Genomic DNA, 21,136 nt, shown 5'->3' on the forward strand with positions numbered 1-21,136 from the left:
AATAATCTACACTAATAAAAGAGAAACATGCAAATTGACCATCACTCCACTATGCCCACCAGCCAATCAGAGTGAGTATGCAAATTAACCCAACCAAGATGTCGGCCACAACGGAGCTGGAGCGAGCAGCAGGTTTTGGTTGTCCCCGGCGATGGAGGAAGCCAAGCTTCCCACCCGCCCTGGCCTGCCCTGGCTTCCACTCAAGGCTACAAAGTTTCAATTATAGAAGTTAAGTAAATCCCAGATACCTGCTTCCAGCCAGCCCTGGCCTATGCTTGGGTGGCAGGGTGGTTTGGCTGGCCTGCAAACCACCACAAGCCCCTCGCCCAGGCCACCCCACACCCAATACCCCAAAGGAACCCCCACCCTGATCCAGGACACCCTTCAGGGCAAACCAGCCGACCCCACCCGTGCACCAGGCCTCTATCCTACTAATAAAAGAGTAATATTCAAATTAACTGTCACTCCAACACACAAGATGGCTGCCTCCATGTGGTCAAAGATGGCTGCTCCCATGTGGACACAAGATGGCTGCCACAAGATAGCCAGCAGGGGAAGGTAGTTGAGAGGGACCAGGCCTGCAAGGGAGGACAGTTGTGGGAGATCAAGCCTGCAGGGGAGGGAAGTTAGTGGTAACCAGGCCTGCAGAGGAGGGCAGTTGGGGGGGACCAGGCCTGCAGGGGAGGGCAGTTGCGGGGGGGACCAGAGCAGCAGGGGAGAGCAGTTAGGGGCAATGAGGCTAGCAGGGGAGGGCAGTTAGGGGTGACCGAGTTGGCAGGGGAGGGTACTTGGGGGGGAACAGGCCAGCATGGGAGGGCAGTTAGGGATGACTAGGTTGGCAGGAGAGGGCAGTTAGGGGTGACCAGGCCGGCAGGGGAGGGCAGTTAGGGGCAATCGGGCTGGCAGGGAAGTGGTTAGGGGGTGATCAGGCTGGCAGGCAGAAGCGGTTAGGGGCAATCAGGAAGGTAGGCAGACAAGCAGTTGGGAGCCAGCAGTCCTGGATTGTGAGAAGGATGTTCGACTGCCCATTTAGGACCAATCCCAGTAGGATCGGACCTAAACGGGCAGTCGGACATCCCTTGAGGGGTCTCAGATTGGAGAGGGTGCAGGCTGGGCTGAGGGACACACCCCCATGCACAAATTTCGTGCACCGGGCCTCTAGTATTAATAATAATAGGAAAAGTTATTTACTCTTAAGGTGATAAAAGTTACATCAATAATTGCAATATAAAACAGAATTATTCATTTAAAGTTGAAATAGTTCACTAAGAAAAAAGTAGTTATGGCTCTGAAAATCAACAAACTGTGTATATAAATGAAGTTTTCCATCACTAGTTCAAGAATAAGGGAATCAATTTTTTTAAAAAGTAGACAACAGTGATTTGGTTACATGAGGCTATGAGTCCTCCACTCTCTGTTAAAATTATGCATAAAAAAGTTAATGTTTCCCAAGTACTTTTGGCTGCCAAATATAAACTGAGAAGAATCTTCAAAACTGAAAGAGGCACACCAAATACAACATAACATGAAAAACAAGAAGCAATGCAAAATTTTCATGCTCATCACCTTATGCTGGGAAGAACTGAGATTAGGAAAATATGTCTGGAAAACATGGTCTATCTATAAAGAACTATTTCTGTGTGACTAAACTTCTTTTTTCATTTTAATCTCTTTATTGATTGAGGTATTACATATTTGTCCTCATCCCCCCATTACCTTCCCAACCCCCCCTCCCACTCATGCACATACCCCCCTGTTGTCTTTGTCCACTGGTTAGCCTTATACGCATGCATACAAGTCCTTTGGTTGATTTCTCCCCCTTACTCCCACCCTCCCCTACCTTCCCTCTGAGGTTTGACAGTCTGATCGATGTTTATCTGTCTCTGGATCTGCTTTTGTTCACCAGTTTATGGTGGTCATTATTTCCCATAGATGAGTGAGATCATGTGATATTTATCTTTCTCTGACTGGCTTATTTCACTTAGCATAGTGTTCTCCAGTTCCATCCATGTTGTTGCAAATGGTAGGAATTCCTTCTTTTTAGTGCAGCATAGTATTCCATTGTGTAGATGTACTATAGTTTTTTCATCGACTCATCTGCTGATGGACACTTAGGCTGTTTCCAAATCTTAGCTATGGTGAATTGTGCTGCTATGAACATAGGGGTGCATATATCCTTTCTGATTCATGTATCTAGTTTCTTGGGATATATTCCTAGAAGTGGGATCAGTGGTCTAATGGGAGTTCCATTTTTAGTTTTTTGAGGAAACTCCATACTGTTCTCCACAGAGGCTGCACCAGTCTGCATTCCCATCTTACAGTGCACGAGGGTTCCTTTTTCTATGCATCCTCACCAACATTTGTTGTTTACTGATTTGTTGATGATAGCCATTCTGAAAGGTGTGAGATGGTACCACATTGTCATTTTGATTTGCATCTCTCAGATAATTAGTGATTTTGAGCATGCTTTCATATGTTTCTTGTCCTTCGTTCTGTCTTCTTTCAAAAAGTTTCTATTAAGGTCCATTGCCCATTTCTTGATTGGATTGTTTATCTTCATTTTGTTAAGTTGTATGAGTTCCCCTTAAATGTTGGAGATTAAACCCTTATCAGTGATAACATTGGCAAATATGTTCTCCCCTGTCATGGGCTTTCTTGTTGTTTTGTTGATGGTTTCTTGTGCTGTGCAAAAGCTTTTTATTTGATGTAGTCCCATTTGTTTATTTTCTCTTTAGTTTCCATTGCCCTAGGAACAGTATTAGTGAAGAAGTTCCTTCGGCATATGTCTGAGATTTTGCTGCCTGTGGATTCCTCTAGTATTTGTATGGTTTCCGGACATACAGTTAAGTCTTTTAGCCATCTTAAATTTATTCTTGTGTATGGTGTAAGTTGGTGGTCTAGTTTCATTTTTTTGCATATATCTGTCCAATTTTCCCAACACCATTTATTGAAGAGACTGTCTTGACTCCATTGTATGTTCATGCCTCCTTTGTCAAATATTAATTGGGCATAGTGGTTTTGGTTGATTTCTGGGTTCTCTATTCTATTCCATTGATCTATATGTCTGTTCTAGTGCCAGAACTAGGCTGTTTTGAGAACAGTGGCTTTGTAATACAGCTTGATATCTGGTATTGAGATCCCACCTACTTTGTTCTTCTTTCTCAGGATTGCTGCAGCTATTTGGGGTCCTTTTTTATTCCAGATGAATTTTTGGAAAGTTTGTTCTAGGTCTGTGAATTATACCGTTGGTATTTTAATGGGGATTGCACTGAATCTATAGATTGCTTTGGGTAGTATGGACATTTTGATGATGTTGATTCTACCAATCCATGAACACGGTATGTTCTTCCATCTGTTTATGTCTTCCTCTATCTCTTTTTTCAGTGTCCTGTAGTTTTTTGCATATAGGTCTTTTACCGCTTTAGTTAAGTTTATTCCTAGATATCTTAATTTTTTTGGTATGATGGTAAATGGGATCACTTTTTTAGTCTCTTTTTCTGTAAGTTCACTATTGGTGTATAGAAATGCCATAGATTTCTTGGTGTTAATTTTGTATCCTGCTACCTTGCCAAATTCATTTATTAAGTCTAATAATTTTTTGATGGAGTCTTTAGGGTTTTCTATGTACAGTATCATGTCATCTGTGAATAAGGACAGTTTTACTTCTTCTTTTCCAATTTGGATGCCTTTTGTTTCTTCTTCTTGTCTGATAGCAATGGCTATTACTTCCAGTACTATGTCAAACAGGAGTGGTGAGAGTGGGCATCCCTGTCTTGTTCCTGTTCTTAGGGGAAATGGTTTTAGTTTTTGTCCATTGAGTGTGATGTTGGCTGTGGGTTTGTCATATATGGCTTTTATTATGCTGAGGTATGATCCGTCTATTCCCACCTTGCTGAGAGTTTTTATCAAGAAAGTGTGTTGGATTTTGTCAAATGCTTTTTCTGCGTCAATTGATATGACTATGTGACTTTCCTCCCTCAATTTATTTATGTGATGTATCACGTTTATTGATTTGCGGATATTATACCATCCTTGCATCCCTGGGAGAAATCCTGCTTGGTCATAGTGTATGATCTTTCTGATGTACTGTTGGATCCGATTTCCAATAATTTTTTTTGAGGATTTTGGCATCTATGTTCATGACAGGTATTGGCCTATAATTCTCTTTCATTATGTTGTCTTTATCTGGCTTTGGTATTAGGGTGATGCTGGCTTCATAGAATGAGCTTGATAGTGTTCCTTTTTCTTGAATTTTTTGGACTAGTCTGAGGAGGAGAGGATTTAGTTCTTCCTTGAATGTTTGGTAAAACTCCCCTGTGAAGCCGTCTGGCCCGGGGCTTTTGTTTGCCGGAAGCTTTTTGATGACAGCTTCAATTTCTTCCATAGTTAATGGCCTATTCAGATTTTTAGAATCTTCCTGATTGAGTTTTGAAAGGTTGTATTTTTCTAGGAATATGTCCATTTCCTCCAGGTTGTCTAGTTTGTTGGAGTAGAGCTGTTCATAGTATTTTTTAACAATCTTTTGTATTTCTGTGGGGTCTGTTGTTATTTCGCTTCTCTCATTTCTGATTTTGTTTATTTGAGTCCTCTCTCTTTGCTTCTTGGTGAGCCTGGCTAGAGGTCCATCAATCTTGTTTATCCTTTCAAAGAACCAGCTCTTTGTTTCATTGGTCTTTCATATTGTTTTTGTGGTCTCCATGTCATTTATTTCTGCTCTAATCTTTATTATCTCTTTCCTTCTGCTCACTTGGGCTTTTCTTGTTGCTCTCTTTCTAATTCTTTGAATTGTAGCATTAGATGACTTACTACCATGTTTTCTTGTTTTTTGAGGTAGGCCTGTAGAGCTATAAACTTCCCTCTCAGGACTGCTTCCATTGTGTCCCATAGGTTTTAGATTGTTCTGTTTTTATTGTCATTATTTTCCAGGATGTTTTTAATTTTTTCTTTGATCTCATTGTTAACCCAATCAATATTTAATAACATGTTATTCAGCTTCCAAGTGTTTGAGTGTTTTGGACTGTTTTTATTGTAGTTTATTTCTAATATTATGCCATTGTGGTCTGAGAAGATGCTTGGTATAATTTCAATCTTCTTGAATTTGGGAAACTTTGCTTGTGACGTAGTATGTGGTCTATTTTTGAAAATGTCCCATGTGCACTTGAGAAGAAGTTATATTTTGCGGCTTTGGGGTGAAATATTCTGAAGATGTCAATTAAGTCCACCTGACCTAGTGAGTCATTTAGGATTGCTGTTTCTTTGCTGAAGTTTTTTGTCTAGAGGATTTATCCAGTGATGTCAGTGGTGTATTAAAGTCCCCTACTATGATTGTATTGTTCTCGATCTCTCTCTTGATATCTTCCAGGAGTGTTTTGTTGTTGTTGTTGTTGTTTTTTGTTTTGTTTTGTTTTGTGTTTTTTTTTGTTTGTTTTTTTTTTTTGTGTGTGTGTGTGTGTGTGTGTGTGTGTGTGTTTAATGTATTTGGGTGCTCCTGTGTTGGGTACATATATGTTTACTAGGGTTATATCCTCTTGTTGTATCAATCCCTTTAGTAGTATGAAGTGGCCTTCCTTATCTGTTGTTATGGCCTTCACTTTGAGGTCTATTTTGTCAGATATAAGTATTGCTACCCTAGCTTTTTATTTTTTCATTTCCATTTGCCTGAAAGATATTTTTCCATCCTTTCACTTTCAGTCTGTGTGAGTCCCTTGTTCTGAGGTGGGTCTCTTGTAGAGGGGCATATATATGGGTCATGTTTTTTTATCCATTCAGCCACTCGATGTCTTTTGATTGGAGCATTAATCCATTTACATTTAAAGTTATTATTGAAAGGTACTTGTTTGTAGCCATTTTTATTTTTTGTGGCTGTGTTCCTTCTTACCTTTTTGTTTCTTCTTTTTACAGTTTTACAGCATTCCCTTTAGCATTTCTTGCAATGCTGGCTTGGCAGTGATAAACTCCCTTAGCCTTTTTTTGTCTGCGAAGCTCCTGATTTCCCCTTCAATTTTGATTGATAGTCTTGCTGGTTAGAGTATTCTTGGATTCAGTCCCTTGTTTTGCATCCCTTTGTATATCTCCTTCCATTCCCTTCTAGCTTGATGTGTTTCTTTTGAGAAATCATTTGATAATCTGATGGGGGATCCTTTGTAGGTAACTCTCTGTTTCTCTCTTGCAGCCTTTAACCCTTTGTACTCGCTTGCTTTTTTTATTCCTTTATTCTACTGCTAACCGTGTCGAGTCATACTCAACATCTGAGTGCAAAGGGTTAAGTTTCTCTCTTTGTCAATAACATATGCCATTGTAATTATGGTGTGTCTTCCTATAGGTCTTTTGGGATTCATCTTGCTTGTGACTCTCTGTACTTGTGTAACTTTTTTCTTCCCCATATCAGGATAGTTTTTTGTCATTATTTCGTCAAATAAATTTTTTATTCCTTGCTGCTCTTCTTGTCCTTCTGGCAGCCCTATTATATGTATGTTATTTTGTTTTGCATTGTCCCAATTCTCCCTTAGGCTCTCCTCCTGCCTTTTAATTTTTTTTCTCTAGTTGCTGTTCAGATAGGGCTTGTTTCTTTACTTTATCTTCTAACTCACTAATTCGGTCCTCTGTTTCTTCTAGTCTACTGTTGAAGCATTCCATGGTGTTTTTTATTGTAGCTATATCATTTTTCATTTCTTCCTAATTTTTGCATAGGTTGTTGATTTTCTATTCCATCTGTTGTATGAAGTGTATGACCATTACTCTGAATTCTTTTTCTGTCATGTTGCATGCTTCCGTTTCACTTATTTCCTTTCTTAGTGATTCCTCCTTTTCTTTCCTCTGGGGATTGTTTCATTGTCTCCCCATTTTGACTATCACCAGAAGGTTCAAATGTCGAGTTGTGGGGACCTGGGCCATGTGTAGTGGGAGTTTTGCACCCCCCAAGTGTCATTGAAGAGCTCTGACACCAAGACGTGAGGCTGCTGTGGGTTGGTGGGAGCCACGCTCGCCCCAGGTCAGAGTCACAGGTGCTTAGTGTGGCCTCGTGTGCAGGGACCCTGCCTGTGCCACGTTGAAACAGAGAACCTGTTGGCATGTGCCAAAATCAAAGTCCCCTAGTGCGTGTCAGGGGTCAGAGGCTCCCTGTGTCTGCGCCAAGAATCAAGTATCAGAGTCTCTGTTGCTTGGTGCTACCTCGCACTGAGAATCAGGGTCCCTGTGTGTGCATGCACCAAGAATTGGAGTCTCTAGCTATTAGTGTGAATGTACTGGGAATCAGGGATCCCAGGCACATGCAATGAGGAATAGAGTCTAGTCACTGGTGCTCACTGCTGCCTCTTTTGTGGAGATTCAGGGTCCCCAATCTGCTTGTGAGACCAGGTTGCACAGTTGCACTGTGTTTGCAGGAGATTCACTTCTGCCCTGCAGTAAACAGCCTTCTGTGTGTGCTTGCCCTGAATCAAAGTCAGGTGGCACTGCTGCTTAGTGTGGGTGTTGGGTCTGGTCACACAGGTGTGCACTGTGGAAAACAAACTCCCCATGTCCATGCACCCAGGCTCAAATTCAGCGCTGCCCTCCTGTGTGGGCATGGGGTCTGGTTGTGGGGAACAAACTTCCTGGGTTCGCACATTCAGGTTTAAATTTTGTGCAGCTTCCCTGCTTGGGTACAGGGTCTGGTCATGGGAAACAAACTCCTTGGGTTTGTGCCCCCACTCTCAAATTCAGCACTGTCTCCCTGTATGGACATGGGATTTGGTCAAAGAAAACAATCTCCCCAAGGTTGCGTACCTAGGCTCAAATTCAGCACAGCCTCCCTGCCTGGGCTTGGAGCCTGGGCGAGGGAAACAAACTCCCCAAGTTTGCACATCCAGGTTCAAATTCAGCACAGCCTCTCTGCTAGGGTGCAGGGTCTGGTCATGGGAAACAAAATCCCCAGGTTTTCACCCCCAGGCTCAAATTCAGCGCTGTCTCCCTGCATGGGTGCAGGATCTGGTTGTGGAAAACAATCTCCCCAAGGTCGTGCACCTATGCTCAAATTCAGCTCAGCCTACCTGCCTGAGCATGGAGCCTGCTTGCAGGGAACAAACTCCACAAGTTTGCAAGTCCAAGCTCAAATTTAGCACTGTCTCCCTGCCCTGTGTGGGCGCGGGATCTGGTCACAGAAAATAATCTTCCCAGGGATGTGCAGCTAGGCTCAAATTCAGGACTGCCTCCCTGCCTGGGCGTGGAGCCTAGTCATGGGGAACAAATTCCACAAGTTTGCAAGTCTAGGCTCAAATTCAGTGCTGTCTTTCTGCCCTGCATGGGCACGGGATCTGGTCACAGAAAACTATCTCCCCAAAGATGTGCACTTAGGGTCAAATTCAGCAGTCTCCCTGCCTGGGCATGGAGCCTGGGCGCAGGAAGCAAACTCCCATGTCCGACACCCAAGGTTCAAAGTCAGGTCGAGCTGCTGCTGCTGTGTGTGTGCAGGAAGCCCTATTGTGCAGCCAGGGTCTGGCAGATCCTATGCTGCTGCTGCGGGGGGCGGTGGGGGAGGTGGATTGGCTTTGTGACTCAGAAATCTGCGGCCGAGTGCCTGGAGTCTTGGTGTCCCTGGGTCTGCAGCTGTGGTGGCAGGTCTTTTACCAGAGCGGCTGTACGGTCCCAGTTTGCTTCCGAGACAGACTGGGTGGTGGCCAGGCTAGGATCCTAGACTCAAGCAGTTCTGTTCTTCAATATGGCGGGGTCTCTGTGCCACTGGTGTCCTCCCCAGAGTGTTTGTGGTGGCAGCGTGATTTTGCCATAAAAGTCTGCCTGGATTGGCAGCCCCTTGGAAGACCTGCAGGATCTAACTGTCCCTATTTCACTCACACACACACCCACACACTTCCACACACACCTCTATCGCTCCCTTACTCTCACACACTCTCCCTCTCTACCTTCCTGCCAGTCGCCATCTTGACCCTGGTGACTATACTTTTTATTACAATGTCACTAGAGGGGTAAAAAATAAAAGAAAAGAAACCTAATTATTTATGTGGGAGTAGCAATAATACCCAACACTATTTACCAACCTAGCATCCACTATGATCCAAATCCAATGCTTTATTTATCCAAATTGATAACCTTAAGATTAAGGTATAGTTAGCTAATTTTGCATATAGGAAAATTATAAGTTGCTTAAAGTCACATTCAGTAAATGACAGAACCAAAGTTCTGAACCAAGTCTGATTCGCTACTCTCTAATCTACTTAAAGATGTGTTTGATCCATTTTGCTTTCTATTTTTAATTCTCAAAGAATTAACCAGTTATTTTAATTTATACCTTAAGTATAAATGATGTGTACTTCTCTAGAGTAAGAAAAATAAGTCATAACATTTTTGCAATACCAATGTTCAATAATTCATATTCTTGGGTTAAAATTTATGAATCAGAGCTAACAACAATCACAATTTATTACTGGTTTTCAGGTGTAGCTACATCAATTGTGTACCAATGAACTAAATAAAAAGATCATTCCAATAATTATTTGTGCATTAGTGTTCTTGCAAATTTTATTCTGTTATTTCCATTATAAAGTATGGGGTAAATGTAGGTTTACAGTTGTAAGTATGTGAAAAATGGTTTATTCTTGTATTATTTTTATTAATTACTAGAGGCCCAGTGCACAAAATTCATGCACTCGGGGGGGGGGGAGGGGTTGTCCCTCAGTCCATCCTGCACCCTCTCCAATCAGGGACCCCTTGGGGGAATCAGGCCCAAACCAGCAGTCAGACATCCTTCTCACAATTCCGGACTGCTGGCTCCTAACTGCTCACCTGCCTGCCTGCCTGATTGCCCCTAACCGCTTCTGCCTACCAGCCTGATCACCCCCTAACTGCTCCCCTGCCAGCCTGATTAACACCTAACTCCTCCCCTGCCAGTCCGATCGCCCCAACTGCCCTCCCCTGCCAGCCTGATCTCACCCCCAACTTCCCTCCCCTGCCAGCCTGGTCACCCCAGCTGCCCTCCCCTGCAGGCCTGATCTTGCTCCCAACTGCCCTCCCTTGCAGGCCTGATCTCGCCCCCAACTGCCCTCCTCTGCCATCCAATATGGTTCTAATTGGTCAGTGTCAAAAGCTCCGCCTCCTAGGCAGCCATTGGCTCCTTACATTCACCCAGATTTGGTTCTGATTGGTCAGTTTCTATGCCAGTCAGCATCTCTGGGCTTATCAATAGGGTCTGATCAGAAAGGCAGGGCTGACCAACAGCCACAGTGGAGGCCTGGAGAGAAATGGAGGCACTGCTGTTGGCCAGGCCGGGAGAGAAAGAGGGGCAAGTTCTGATCAACGGCTGCCACAGAAGCTCCGGATCAGACCCTGCCTCTCTCTCTGCAGGCCTTTCTCTGGGCATGATCCACAGCCCCCTAGGCAGTCAGTGCTGGGTCATGGCGCTGGCAGCTTTAGCAGTCAGTGCTTGGCAGCAACCCAGTGCTGACGGCAGGACTGACTTCCGGTTGGTCGAGTCTCCTTCATTACTGGTCATTACGATCCAGGGTTTTTATATATTAGGATTGTATTATTTTCCATACCAACAACTATAAACCTACTTTTGTCTCACAATATAATATTGGATAATTTTGACTTATCAAATTTTAAGGAATCAGAGAACATTTTAAATATTTTTAAAGAAATTGATGCCATTATAATAACCTGGTATTATTTAAGAGAGAAAGGGAAGACCAGATAGATGCCCAGTAAGGTCTGAATGACTTGGGAAGGTGCTTGCCCATCAATCACACCTGGAAAACAAGTCAGTTGCCAGAATATGTGTGGTCTCTGAAATCATGTGAAACCTGAATATTTAAAATTTCCAAATAAAGGAAGTTCTCTCTCTCTCTCCAAACTTTTATAACTAAAAAGCTAAGTGTTACTGAGAATTTTGTCTGTATTAACATACCACAAACTTTACTTAGAAAACAAATTGAACTTTGAGAGAGATAATGAGGTTCACAATAAATACAATGTTCTCTTCATGTTCATTATCTAACTGTAATATCTTAAAGAAATAAGAGAAAATGGACAACCATTAACAGTATTTTTGTTCTTAAAAGAGAAATAGTGTTTTCTATGGAATGAATTAATTTAGGAAGTCTGTTTTATGCAATTTTCACATGCCTAGTTAGCAAGCAAAAAGCTTGAAACAGTGAGCATTAACATTTTTACTTTGATTTGGAATATAAACCCTAATTTAGATATGAAAGCCCTTGTTCACCATTTCCATCTTTCAAAGATGTGGGTACAATTTTGAAATTTAGCTATCAATTTAAAAAATAAATGATTGATTGAAAATTTTATTAAATTATAATTTCATATAAACTTTAAAATAAAGAAACATCAGTTTAATAACCTATTTTGTTTCAAACTAAACAAAATTAATGGAAGATAAAATAAACATTAAATATGGCTCCTTTTCTAAGTAATGGCAGTAGGAAAGGGACCACTTTGATAAATAATAGGACAATAACACAATATTCAAATATTGTTTAGATGCTTTGGAAATGTGTGCCACCTACCCAATTTAAAATATAGAGAATAAAAGTTTTATTTTTAAGACTTAAGAATAATTCTACTTTTAGGTATAATAATTATGTTTACATACTATAAAATAGGGGTATGATTTGTCATACAATATAGAAAGTTAAAATTAATAATTCAGATACAAAATTGGATATGAAATTATTATAAATGCAACAAAATGTATAGAAGACTTACATGTAGAATACTACAATACTTACGAAATAAATTTTAAAAAGATATAAATAAATGGAGAGACATATTGTGTTCATAGACTGAAAAATTCAGCATTTAATGCAACTGTTATAAAAAATATTATATGCTCAATTACTCTAAAATTTATATGGAAAACCAAAAAAACTAGAATACCTAGTTTCTTTGAAGAAGTAATTTCCTTGCCGAAACCGGTTTGGCTCAGTGGATAGAGCGTCGGCCTGCGGACTGAAAGGTCCCAGGTTTGATTCCGGTCGAGGGCATATACCTTGGTTGCGGGCACATCCCCAGTGGGGGGTGTGCAAGAGGCAGCTGATCGATGTTTCTCTCTCATCGATATTTCTAGCTCTCTATCCCTCTCTCTTCCTCTCTGTAAAAAATCAATTAAAAAAAAAAGAAGTAAGTTTCTTAAAGTGAGAGGTATTAGTCTACTCAATTTCAAGACATTATATAGCTATGATATTCAAGAATATGTGTGCTCTGGCTGATGGCTCACATCATCCATATACCAAGAGGTTTGTGGGTTTGATTCTGGGTTGAAGCATGTGCCTGGGTTGCAGGTTCCATTCCTGGTAGGTGAGTGTATAGGAGGCAACAGATCCATGTGCCCTAACCAGGAATTCAACCTGCAAGCTTTTTGGTGCATAAGAGGATGCTCCAACTGGCTGAGCCTCCCAGCTAGGGTTCACATATTATATGAAATTAACTTTAGATTGATGATGGAATTAAATGTGAAATGTAAAAATTAAAAATAAATAAACTATAATGTTTCTCAGAAGATCTTAGGAGAAAATCTTCTAGATCTAGAACTAGGCAAGATGTTTTAGACTTTATAGCAAAAGCATGATCCATAAACATAAAAATTGATAAACTATTCTTTATCAAAATTTTAAACTTTTGTTCTAAGAAAGACTTTGTTAAAAGGCTAAAAAGAGAAGCTATATAGAGAAAATATTTTCAAACCACATATCTGACCATTAGTAACTAAAATATATAAATAACTCTCAGAAATCAATAGCAGAAAAAACAAACATTCAAATTGTAAAATAGGCAAAAGACAGAGACATTTCAACAAAGGGTATATACATATGGCAAATAAGCACATGAGAAATGTTCATCATCAGACATTATGGAAATGGAAATTAAAACCTTAATGAGATATTACTACATACCTATCAGAATGGCTAAATAAAAAATAGTGAAACAACAAAGGCTGCAAGATTTCAGAAAAACTGCTTCACTCATATATTCCTGGTGGGAGGTAGAATGGTTACAGGAACTCTGGAAAATTGTGTGGCAGTTGTTTAAAGATTTAGTAAGTGATTACCATATAATCTAGCAATTGCCATCCTGGATATTTATTGAAGAAAAATAAAAAGTTATGTTCACATGAAAACCTGTGCATAAATGTTCACAGCAAATGTATTGATAATAGTAAAAACTGAAAATACTCTAGTGTATATAATAAACAAATTAAACAAATGTACTGAGTAATATCTTACCTAATAAAATGGTAATATGTAAATTACCATCACTCCGCTACGCCCACAATTGGGCCAGCTGGAGGCGCAGGGGGCAGGACTCGGGATGGCCGGGGTAGCCGATTGAGCCAGAGGGATGCTGAGCTCACGTCGACAGCGTCGGCGCGAACTCAGCGTCTGCGCCATGGCTGTGCTGCGGAACAGAAGGGGCCTCTGGGGCAGCGAGCTGACGACCCGCCGCGGACCATCAAAAGTGGGGGAGCTGGGTGCCTGTCCGCTGGTGCACCAGCGGACAGGCACCCAGCTCCCCCGCAATCGAAAGCGAAAGCGTGAAGGGGACCCTACACGTGCATGATTCAATCATGCACAAGGCCTCTAGTAAAGAAATAAACTCCTTGGTCTATTTTTTAAATACCAGTAAAAAGGGATAAATCTCCTGAATGATTAATCAAAGACTAAAAACCAAAAGAAATATTAACAGCATAGGGAATTAAAATGATGTGCAACTATTGAAATATAAATAATTACAACTATAAGCAATTACTATGAACTACTTTTTACCAATAAATTTGAAGACTTAGATGAAATAGTCAATTTTATAGTAACAGATAATTATAAAATTTGACTCAATAAGAAACACAAAATGAATATATAATTATGTAACTTAAATTGCATTGTTAAAATTCTATCTTCCTAAAATTATTCCTAAACTGATGCAGAGACTAGAACTGTCACTTTCATCTCCCAGTCACATTGCCAACTTATGGAGTTTAGATAACATAATATTAGCCTGAATTTATCTCATAGTAGCTCCAGTGAGCTTATTTTTCCAGGCTCAGAATGCACTAGTATAGTGAGGATTAATACACTTAGTAACTGATAGAATTCCGATATTGGTCCCAGGACCCTTAGAACAAGGGCCAAATGGAATCCATTTTTGTGTGTATGTGCAAAGGCTATATGATTATTAGAGAATAACTGAGTATAGATTACATCAAAGATATTCAGATCATGATGAAAGTGTCCCTACTGGAGCAAATCAACAAACTTGTCACATTGTATTTAGCTATTGACCTGGATAATGCTTACCATATCCAACTTCTATATCTATCAGAAAAGATAATCATATAATTAGAAAAATTCTTCCAAGAAAACTTAGATTCACATGTAAATTCTACAACTATTCAAAGAATTAATATGTATCCTTAAACTATTTAAAAAAAAATGAAGAGGAAAGAATGCTTTTAAACTTATTCTATGAAACTAGTATTACCTTGACACAAAAACTAGAAAAAATACATTACAAAAAAAATTATCAGGGACATTATTATTGATAAACATAGAGGCAAAATAATCAGCAAAATATTAGCAAACATTTTAACAATACATTAAAAGGATTATATATCATAACTATGTGGGATTCAACACAGGGATGGAAAGATGGCTCAGCATTCATAAAGCAATGAACATGATATATCACATTAACAAAATAAAGCATAAAAACCATACAATCATCTTAATAGATGCAGAATAAGCTTTTCACCAAATTCAATATACTTTTATGATAAAAACTCTCAACAAAATGAGTATAGAAAGAACATCTCAACATAATAAAGATTACTTATGACAAATTCACAGGTAATATCACATTCAATGCTAAAAAGGGAAAAACATTTCTTCTAAGATCAGGAGCAAAACAAAGTTGCTCACTATCACCACTTTTATTCAACACTAGAGGACTGGTGCATGAAATTTGTGCATGTGGCAGGGGTCCCCTCAGCCCAGCCTGCACCCTCTCCAATTCAGGACCCCGGGCCTAAACTGGCAGTCTGACATCCCTATCACAATCCGGGAGTACTGGCTCCTAAACACTTGCCTGCCTGCCTGCCTGTTTGCCCCCAACTGCCCCCCCTCAGTCCTGGTCACCCCAACTGCCCCTCCCTCTGGCCTGGTCATCCCTAACTGCTCCCTCTGACTGCCTTGTTGCCCCTTGCGGCCTGTGTTCGGTAATACATATGGTTGTTTTGGTCGTGATGGCCCCTGGCTTTTTATATATTAGGATAGTATTTAAAGTCTTAGCCAAATAGAATAGAAAACCATAAATAAATTTTTGTTCATATGGTCAATTAATGTACAACAAAAGAGTAAAAAATGTACAATGTGATAAAGACAGTCTCTTCAATAAGTGGTACTGAAAAAGAACAAAAGATTCTCCACTTTCTTACACCATACACAAAGATAAACTCAAGCTAAAGTAAAGATTTAAATGTAAGACCTGAAACCATAAACTAGAAATAAACACATAGGCAATAAAATGTTTCACATTGCTTTTAGCAATAACTTTTTAGGTATGTCTACTCCATTGAGAATAACTAAGGGAAAAAAATTAACAAACTAAAAACTACATCAAACTAAAAATATTTGGCACAGCAAAATAAATCATCAACAAAATGTAAAGACACCCTACCAATTAGGAAAAGACATTTGCAAATGATGCATCCAATAATGGGTTAATATTAAAAAAATAAGAAACTCATATCTTACCACCAAAAAACAAAAAAATCCAATTTAATTTAAAAAATCAAAAATATTCAAACATATGAAGGCTAAAAAGCATGTTATTAAACAATGAGTTGGTAATAATAAGATTAAGGAAGAAATAAAAATTTACCTGGAAACACATGAAAATGAACACACAGAACCCCCAAATCAATGGAACACAGTGAAAGCCGTCCTGAGAGGGAAGTTCATAGCATTACAGGCCTACCTCAAGAGTCAAGAAAAATCTCAAATAAACAATTGAACCTTACACCTAAAAGAACTACAAAAAAGAACAACAAACAAAGCAAAGTAAGTAGAAGAAGGAAATAATAAACATCAGAGCTGAAATAAATAACATAGAGACTAAAAGAACAATACTAAAGATCAATGAAGCCAAGAGCTTCATTGGACCCAGATAAATAAAATCAGGAGTGAAAGAGGAGAAGGTACAAGTGACATCACAGAAATATAAAGAACTGTAAGAAAATATTACAAATAACTATATACCAACAAATTAGACTATCTAGGCAAAATGGATAAATTCCTATAAAGATAAAATATTCCAAAACTGAACCACAAAAAGTCAGAAAAGTTGAGTGGACAGACAAAAATTAATGAAATTGAAACAATAATTAAAAAACTCCCAGCAAAGAAGTCTTGGACCTGGTGGCTACACAGGTGAATTTTACCCAACATTCAAAGAAGAACTAACACCCACCCTCCTCAAACTATTCCAAAATATTCAAGAGATGAGAAGACTTCCAAGCACTGTTTATGAGGCTAGCATTATTCTATTCCAAAACCAGGTAAAGACACTACAAAAAGAAAATTATAGGCCAATATCCCTGATTAACATAGTTGCCAAAAACCTCAACAAAATATTAGGAAACCGAATGCAGCAATACATTAAAAAGATTATGTACATGATCAAGTGGGATTTATTCTGGAGATGTAAGGTTGGTATGATATTTGCAAATCAGTAAATGTGATATATTTGTAAACTAAATGAAAGATTAAAAAAAATGATCGGCCCCAGCTGGTTTGGTTCAATGGATAGAGTGTTAGCCTGCGGACTGAAGGGTCCCAGGTTTGATTCCAGTTAATGGTACATGTTAGGGTTGTGGCCCCAGTAGGGAGTGCAGGAGGCAGCCAATCAATGATCTCTCTCATCACTGATGTTTCTATCTCTCTCTCCCTCTCCCTTCCTCTCTGAAATAAATTAAAATATATTTAAAAAAAGGAATAACACGATCACATCAGTAGATGCAAAAAAAATGCATTTGATAAAATCTAGCACTCATTTATGATAAAAATTCTCAACAAAGTGGGAGTTGAGGGATCATACACCAACATAATAGAGGCCATATATGATAAACCTACCACCAACATCATACTCAATGGACAAAAACAAAAAGTGTTTCTCTTAAAATCAGGAACGAGACAGGGGTATCTACTATTCATCATAGTACTGAAAGTTCTAGCCACAGCAATCAGACAAGAAGAAGAAATAAAAAACATTCAAATAGGAAAAAAAGAAAATAAAACTCATTATTCACAGATGACATGATATTGTACATAGAAAACCCTAAGAACTCCACCAAAAACCTACTTGATGTAGTAAATGAATTTGGCTAAGTATCAGGATGCAAATTAATATTCAGAAATTGGTGGCATTTTTATAGACCAATAATGAACTATCAGAAAAAGAAACTAAGAAAACAATACAATTTACTATCACAACAACAACAAAAAATAATATAACTAGGAATAAATTTAATCAAGGAGGTGAAAGAACGGTACTCGATAGACTATCGGATATTAAAGAAAGAAACAGAGGAAGATACAAATAAGTAGAAGGATATATTGTGTTCATGGATTGGAAGAATTAACATTATTAAAATGTCCATATTACTCAAAGCAATCTGTAGATTTAATGCAATTCATATTAAAATACCAATGTCATACTTCACAGATCTAGAACCAATATTCTAAAAATTTATATGGAACTGAACAAGATCCCCAAATAGCTACAGTAATCTTGAGAAAGTACAAACCAAATGCAGCAATACATTAAAAAGATTATACACATGATCAAGTTGGAGATATCGCACTACCTAATATAAAATTATACTACAAGGCCGTACTGGCATAAGAACAGGCATATAGGTCACTGGAACACAACAGAAACCCAGAAATAAATCCATGCCTTTATGGTCAATTAATATTTGACAAAAGAGGCAGGAGCATACAATGAAGTAAAGAAAGTCTCTTCAATAAAGAATGTTAGGAATATTAGAAAGATACATGCAAAAAAAAATAAAACTAGAACAACAATTTATTTATTATTTATTTATTTATTTATTTATTTATTTATTTATTATTACTAATCGTGTATTGAAAGAGGTAAGAGGTTCCACGACACCAGATAAACCAGTTCTGAGGTTTTCCCCAAGATAAATTTTAACAGCTCTAGTTTCTTCAGTGTTTTATCAAAATACAAAAGAAAAAAGTAGAGGTTGTTGTTTTATGTCAATCTGACGCTTGCAGGCCGAGGGAGTGAAAGCACATGTGGACGGGGCCCCTCAGGAGCTAGGCTCTAAGATGACCGGTCCCCTGTCTGCGTTCCTACTGGTGAGACCCAGACAACCTGGAGCAAGTGTGTGTGTGTAGGGACCATGGGGGTCTCCTGTTCCGGCCAGAGTGGTCCCACCAAAGCACCTACGCTGACCCACACTGACCGAAGGGAGGGCTGGGTCCCTCCAAGGGGTCTGAGTGGTGGCCGCAGCCCCCAGCCCAGCCCATAGGCAGTGGTGTAAGCACAGGTACAAGCATGAATGCTATGGGATGCAGATGACCCAGCGAGACAAAGCCAATCAGGGACCGTAAGTGGCCATGCAGGATGTATTGTGGCTGGTTCTGCCCACTGCACGCTCCAGATGGGAGACAGACCACAGGCAGACTGGACTCAGGCCATTACTGCAGAACCTACCCTAGGCACATTTCTCCCTTCTCTGTGTTAAAGTGTCTCCTTACCTTGTATTTATATTATAAAAAATGCACCGAGTTTGGGTTAAAAACCAACCACCAAAATGGATCTCAACACAGATTTAAAGCCCAGAGGAGGAGCGCTGAGGTGATCTCACAGAGCTCCTAGAGGCCCCGCCCCGGTGCCTAAAATCCCTTCTCAGTACTAAACAGTGGGTTGATTCTTCTTCTTCTTTTTTTTTTTTTTACAATAAAAAAAGCTGAGTAATATTGCATAGGAGTACCAGAAACTGCCTCATTGGAAACAAGAACTATTTACATTAAGTAAGAACCCGGCTGCAGGCAGCGTCTGCACATGCACAGCAGGATGAAGCACACGGAGACCGACCCTGGAGACAGCTGCTGGCGCTCACACCACAGGGGCCGTCTGCCGCATGAGAGGAAAGCGAGGGTGGAGGAGGGAGCGAGGGGCCAGGGAGGAGTTCGGCTCCCTTCTGGTTCCGGAGCCGATTGGACAGCCAGTCCAGGCCCTCCCAGAGCCCGTCCGCACCGGTGGCACAGGTAGCCTGAGTGTCCCAGTTCCTGTGGCGCAGGGAGGAGGCCCAGCTTGTCCGTGATCTCGGCTGCGGTCACGGCATGGGGAGGTCCTGCTTGTTTGCGAACTCGAGCAGGACAGCATCCCCGAGCTCATCCTCCGCCCGCATCCGCATAAGCTCCTCTCGAGCCTCGTTCACAAGCTCGGTCATTGCTGTCAACCACAAAGATGAGACCTTGTGTGTTCTGGAGGCAGCGGCGCCACAGGGGCCGATCTTGCCCTGGCCACCCACGTCCCACGCAGTGAAGCTGATGTTCTTATACTCCAGTCTCCACGCTGAAACCTGTGGTGCGGATGGTGGTCACGATCTCACCCAGCTTCAGTTTGTACGGGATGGTGGTCTTCCCCGCAGCGGCCAGGCCCACCATGAGAATGCGCATTTCTTTTTTGCCAAAAAGGCCCTTGAAGAGGTTCGCAAAGATACTGCCCGTGCTGTAGACTGGAGGGGAGACACTGGCCAGAGAAGCCCTCGCAGCCGCGGTGCTGCTGCTGCTCGGAGCCAGGCTTGGTTTCGCTCCCGCAAGAGGGCGGCTCTGAGGGCAGCCTAGAACAACAATTTATACCATACACAAGGATACACTTAAAATGGATGACAGACTTAAATGTAAGTCACATCATCATAAAAATTTCTAGAAGAAAGAGTCAGCAAAATCTTAGACATCTCTTGTATCAATATTTTTGCTGATAGATCTCTTGGGGCAAGGGAAACAAAGGAAAAAAAATAACAAATGTGAATACATCAAACTAAAAAGCTTCTGCACAGCAAAAGAAGCCATCAGCAAAATAAAAAGGGAACTCACTTTATGGGAAAACATATTTGCAAATGATACACTTGATAAGAGATTACTTTCAAAATGTATAAAGAATTTATACAGCTCAATATCAGGAAGATAAACAATCCAATTAAAAAATGGGCAAAGGACCTGAATATACACTTCTCCAAAGAGGATATACAGATAGCCAATAGACATTTGAAAAAATGCTCAACTTCACTAATCATCAAAGAGATGCAAACTAAAACCATAATGAGATGTCACCTCACACCTGCCAGAATGGCAATTATTAATAAATCAAACAACAAATACTGGCAAGGATGTCAAGAAAAAGGAACCTTAATGCACTGTTGGTGGGAATGCAGACTGGTGCTGCCACTGTGGAAAACAGTATGGAGTTTCCTCAAAAAAAATAAAAATGGAACTGCCTTTTGACAGAACAATCCCACTTCTGGGAATATATCATAAGAATCCCAAAACACTCATTCAAAATAATATATGCACCCTATGTTCATTGCAGTGTAATTTATAATAGTCAAGGTTTGGAAACAAGTGCCCATCAGTAGATTAATGGATAAAAAAGCTGTGGTACACTTACACAATGTCATAAAAAAGAAACTTGTATCTTTTGTGACAACATGGATGGACCTGGAGATTATTATCTAAGTGAAATAAGCCAGTCAATGAAAGACAAATACCACATGATTTCACTTATATATGGAATTTAATGACAAAATAGAATCAGAGGCATGGATACATGGAAGTGACTGACAACTGCCATAGGGGAAGGGTTTGGGGGCATGGGACTGGATGAAAAAGATGAAGGGATTAGCCAAAGAACATGTATGTATAACCCATAGACACAGCCAACAGTGCGGTGATGGCCAGAGGGAAGGGGAGGCAAGGGTAGGAGAGGGTGGACAAAGAGTAGCAAAATGTGGACATCTGTAATAATGTAAACAATAAAAATAAAGTTCAAATAAGTAAATAAAATAAATAAATACAGTAGAGAAACGTTGTCAGCATCATGATGA

The 21,136-nt window shown here is 40.1% G+C and overlaps 1 pseudogene across 1 annotated transcript; it reads right to left on the bottom strand.

The window, feature by feature from the left end:
• Positions 1-19,054: 19,054 nt before the first annotated feature.
• On the bottom strand, positions 19,055-19,770 carry LOC307104086 (ADP-ribosylation factor 1-like; annotated as a pseudogene). Its single transcript has one exon. The product of its transcript is annotated as an ADP-ribosylation factor 1-like (transcript).
• Positions 19,771-21,136: the final 1,366 nt, after the last annotated feature.

Source organism: Cnephaeus nilssonii, assembly GCF_951640355.1.
Source record: "Cnephaeus nilssonii genome assembly, chromosome: 8".
Taxonomy (NCBI): Eukaryota; Metazoa; Chordata; class Mammalia; order Chiroptera; family Vespertilionidae; genus Cnephaeus; species Cnephaeus nilssonii.